Genomic DNA, 5,798 nt, shown 5'->3' with positions numbered 1-5,798 from the left:
TCTTGGCTGCCCTCCTAAAAGCAGTATGTCTAAATCCATTATATAATTAAAAATAATCATCTATGTATGGTTTCAACTGCATAGAATTAAAAGGAATTATTACTTCCTGTATTATAGGTACTCCATTTCTATTAATTTATCCTGAAACTTCATTAGGCATACACATTATTTATTGACTTTAAGTTTTGAAGCAATTCTAAAAATTATAGTAATAATGACAACAAAAATACCACTGATTCACTATCAGTTATGTGCCAGTTAATATGCTAAGCACTTTATATGCAGTATTATAGGAATTTTAATTTATACTTGACCAAAACCCAGTGCCTTTTTTACATATACTGCTTGAAATGATACTTCTCCCAACCTGTAGTTAAATTCATAAGTTTTGGACCCAGGAGGACTTTCTTTACACTTATTCTTTTAAATTGAATTTTACTGTATTTTGCACATGCTTTCTTCAAATGTTGGGACCTTGTCTATTTTGCTCATCCCTTTATCCTTAGTGCCAATAAAGCACTAAGTGACACACAACAGGTACTTAATAAATATTTTCTAAATGACTAGAGAACAGATTTTACCATCAACCAACTCACTTTTGTCATCTTGTCCACAAGAACATGATGAATTTATGGAACTTAAAAAAAATAAATATGTGTATTATTGACCGTACTTATAGATCTACAAGTTAAAAACCTTGCTAAGGAGGAAATGATTTTAATTGAATATATTTTTCATGGACTCATTAATCAAGTCATGAATGAAATTAATGGGGTTTATAAACTTTCTGAAACTGTATGCAAAGTGCTGGTTTATGTTAATATACATATTTCAGGGGGATAGATATCTATTCTGTATTTTAGGTATTTATCCCGTAACCTGGGAGGATAGTATCCATAACTTGAATCTGATTTCTGAAAGAATTTTTATCATTTATAAAAGCTTACAAACCCCTGCACTAGTGGCACTCATACATGCACTTTCAGTTCATAATTGTGTCCTGCCTGGAATTTAAATTTGTATTAAATACACCTTTCCCCTTTTGAAAATTAGAATGGCATTTACGGTCTCCAGTGTTCCAGCAACTTTCACTTCTCCACGTTCTCTAAAGACTACCTACAGCAGTTTGTCAACCTTAAGTGAAAGTTTGCCCAGGAGCTTGAAATACATTTCTCAGGTCAAGAGATTTGAACTTATTTATAGCCTGTTGATGCTCCCTTTCAACCTCTTCTCTCATCTCAAGCTTTAATTCCCAGGTAACCAATGTTTGCACTACTCATTTTAGTTTAAACATCTCTTCTCTTGACAGTGAGGACAAAAGCAAAATAGGATTTGAGGAGTTAAGTTTTCTTTTTGTCTTCTATCAACAATACACTGTCAACCTTAAACAGCAGGTGTACTCTTCCTTTCTGGATGGGTTTCTTTCTTTGAAGAAACTTTATAGGTAGCATCTGAAAAGTATGTGAGTGAGGCCAAAAAGGAGAGGGCAGCAGAAGCAATACTGTTGTAAGTATGTATGAAAGACCACCTGGGGTAAATGATCTGTGTGTTGATGTGTTCTTGACATAAGTCACAGACTTTGGATAGAAACAAGGTATGGTATGGTGGGGACCTCTAGCCATTCAGATACAAGCACAATCACGTGGCTGTAGCCAGTAAATTATCACCAGTTATCACTACCTTCCAGATTGTAAATTACCCCACAAACTAGGAAGAAAACCTCCAAGAATTGGAGAAAAACCATTCAACTTTCTGCACTCTAGCTTCTAAGCTTTCTAGGTGGCATTTTTATTTCCAGTGACTAAGCATACATTTTTGCATTAGTGGAGAAATATATACACTGTATTATCTGATTTTCATTGCTTCTTATCTGTACAGCACTTTTTCTTCAAGGACCTCGAGGAGAAAGTGACCCTAGAGGTCTTATGAGAAGGAAGGAGGATTTGTATATTGATAGAGTGGGCAGCCAGTGGGATCAGAACCAACAGGTTGAGCTCATTGTTTTATGGCAATTGACAATCCCAGCCACTAATCACAATGAGAAAATCTCTGATATCCATGAGAAGAATATGAGTCTACACATTTGCCATGGTTCCTCCAAGCAAGTGGCATAATGTGCCAGGAGCATAATGTTATGGTCCAAAGCTGGTCCTTTGGTTGATACCAAAGAAGTTTGCTGGTTCTCTGTAGCTATATGTATACCTGACATATGACATGTATGCCATGACAATTTATCTCCATTAGCGTAATGTGGAAGATAGTTTAAGTATCCTGCAATATTGGGATTGAGCAAAGAGCTGAACTATAATTTCTTTTTATTTTTTTCAGATTTCAGATGGTCCTTATCAACATTCTGTGATTCACCCACAGAGTAACACATCCTTCTTATGTCTGTTACATATTGCCAAATAGCCAGTCAGATCAGTGTTGCAACAACCCATGAGTTATTGTTACAACATATTCATACAAAATAGTCACTCCACAGAAGGATTTTCACTTTCCTCTGGAGTGAATTAGCACCCAGTCTTATACTGCATTCTTTGGTCCTTTGTTTTTCACAATCACACCTGCCCTTTGAATCTTTCCCATGAGTCCAGCCTCCCTATTGTGAAGAAAATCTTTAACAACATGAATGAAATTTCAGTGCATTCTTCACAGCATATTTCTGCTAAGTTAAGCAGAATTGGTTACCTACATCTAGGGAAACAAGTGTGCTGCTTTGAGGTATATTATATTATGCTATCCTTGGACACAGTTATTGCCTTTAAACACAATTGAAAAAATGACTCCTTAAATTAAGTCATAAAATAAGTGCCCTGATGTGCCATAAGCAAGCAAACCACCATCCAGCCACCTAACCAACCAAATAAACCAACCAACCAGTGATGGAGATTTTGTGTATTTGTGGGGGTATTTTGCATACAATTAAAATAAGAGTTTTGTTTGGAAGTCTGAATACTTTGGGAGCAGATAAAGCCATGGAGATAGCATAGATAAAAGTAAGAAAGACTGATGATACAGTAGTTTGTTGAAGATTTATCAAATGTATATTGGATACATGGCCCTTTGGGAAGCAAGGAACATCGGAACATATTTGGAGGCTTATAGTTTACCACATTGGGTAATACAACAAATTTTACACACACACACATACACACATAATCACTGCTCTCTGTCTCTCCTTATTCCCCTTTGGAAGCTCTGTCATTTTCATAAACACATTTTTTTTTTCTCCCAAAGATCTTGAAATGAATTTTATAGGAGTATGCAGTGGGAAACATTAACACGCTTCAGAATATGACTGAATTTGGCACCTGTAATAAATTCCCAGTGTCATTCTCTGAACCTGATAGACCTTGCTAGAATTTTAATAGCTTCTCCTCATACCTGGAAATACAGCTAAAGTGTCTGTCACCTTTAGAAAATAATCATTCTGACATGCTTTATTGACTTACAACTCATTTGACACATTTTCAGTTACATTTAAATGTGAGCTTCATTTAGCCCTTCATTTTACATAGCAAAGGTTAGGTATTTGTTACGTAAGTTTTTTCCAGAAATAGAAAGACTCAGATCAAAAGAATTAGAATATATGTGCCCTTGGTGTCTTGCAAAATTCTGTGTTCAAAATACATTTGCAATTAATTACCAAATGTCTCCAGTGGAATTTCAGGCTAATAGAAATATCAATATTGATTGTACGCTACCCACTTACCTTTTTTTTTTTCAAGAAAGGGGTCATTTCTTACTAAGGAATATTTCATACTTGAAAACTTGCCTTTTGCTGAATGAAGGAGGGAACTGAGTCACTATTCAGATCTTGCATTTGAAATCTTCAATCTGAGATATTTTTATTTACATTTCAATTTGAGAAGGCAAAGAAAGATTTTTTACACTTGGGAGGCATTAGGCAATTCATTTTGAAGCTATAATGGTTCAGCAATCTATTGAAGACAATGGTAGGCCAGAATTTCAACTTTCTCCTTTTTATTGAAAGAGAATTTGGGCTGAGAAAAACTCAGAAAAGAAGACAAAAGCACAAGAGTTGGCTAGCTTTCACACAGTGATTAGCTTACCTTTGCCAATCTCCAGTCTCTAGGACTAAATCTGCTCCATGCTGCCAGCCCCCTGGAGCACATTTTGGCAGATGATTTGAGTGATGTAGTATTGCTGTCTACTTGGTACGTGGCTCTGTGGCCAGGGGTTGTTGCTGACATTCAACATACAATATGGAGGTGAAGGCAAAAGATGAATTCAGCCTCATCCAGGCAGCATAGGGTGTGCTGAAGACGGCTCATAAAAGGGGCTTGTTCACTGCCAAGCCTGAGGAACTGGGCTATTTGCTGAATAGGCCATGCAAATGGATCATTTCCCGGTCGTTTCTCACAGCCCTTTGCCAAAAGGAAAGGGAGGATAAAAGGAGCCAGAAGAGGTGGGAAGTGGAGGGCCACTTAATCTTATCAAATTGCTCTCCAGAAAATGCCAAGCAGAGCACCACGGCTGCAATGCGACATGGAAGTGGTCTCTAGAATGATAGTTTCTACGATGAAGCATTCTCCAATAAGCAAGAGAATGCTTCTACCTCCTAGGCATGGTTAGAGAGGGAGCTTAAAGGAAGAATGTTCATTATGAAGTGATGATTGTTAAATTGCATTGTACTGGCCTGTGGATTTTTCAAAGTGCCTTAATTTTTCATAAGCTCTTTTGCTCTCTAAAACAGCCCTGTGAAGTAGTTTAGGCAGGCATTTTTCTCAGAGGCATGTGAGGATTCTGAAACACCAGAGTAAGCCTTCTGAAGCTTGTTTACTCTTCTACACTGCTTCCCTGGAGGAGACATGACAAAAGAAAGATGAAATGCTCTCATAGAGAACAGAGTAGGGTCACATCATTTATTCATTTAATTCAGACACTGACTTTACTTCCTTACTTCCACCACCTCCCTCCCCCCCACTTCACCCCTCCACTCCCACACACATGCTTAAAACAGCAAGGATTATGTAAAAATTGAACATCTGTACTCAAAGAACTGAATTTAGCTACAAACATTAAAACTTACGCAAAAATTAACTCAAAATAGACCAAAGACCTAAATGTAAAATGCAAAATTATAAAACCTCTGGAAGTAAACACAGGAGAAAATCTACATAATCTTGAGTTCAGAGATGAGTTGTTACATATAATACCAAAAGCTTAATCCATGAAAGAAAAAAGTAATGAATTAGATATTATTAAAATTAAAAACTTTGGTCTGTGAAAGATGCTGTTAAGATAAAGAAAAGACAATTACCAACTGGCAGAAAATATTTGCAGATCACATATTTGATAAAACAATTGTACTAAAAATATAGAAAAAACACCTAAGACAACAATAAGAAAACAAAAACTGCAACTAAAAAATGGGCAAAAGATCTGAACAGACACATCACCTAACAAGATACGCAGATGATAAATAAGTTTGTAAAAAGATGCTCACCATCATTTATCATTAGGAAGGTGCAGATTAAAAAAAGACACTGAGAGAACTTCTTGAAAATATGGAGTAGGGAAGTCCAGGCCTCTGTCTGTCTGCCAGCACAGCTGGTAAACAACCAAGAACTGTCTGGAACAACTGTTCTGGGGCTCCAGAGGCTAGAAGAACATTGTACAGCATCTAGGAAAAAGCAGGAGAAAGAGACCGATGAGCTGCAATAAAGAACTGTGATTAGCATTCTCCAAGCTGGCAGTGGCTGGTGCCCATCCTTCGCTCTCCTGGCAGGCCACCTTGGGAGCCAGTCTCAGAGGGAAGGGGGAGGCTGAGC

Source organism: Choloepus didactylus, chromosome 4 (genome assembly GCF_015220235.1).
Source record: "Choloepus didactylus isolate mChoDid1 chromosome 4, mChoDid1.pri, whole genome shotgun sequence".
Lineage (NCBI taxonomy): Eukaryota > Metazoa > Chordata > Mammalia > Pilosa > Megalonychidae > Choloepus > Choloepus didactylus.
The sequence above is the reverse complement of the archived record's forward strand: the minus strand, read 5'-3'. Positions refer to the sequence as shown.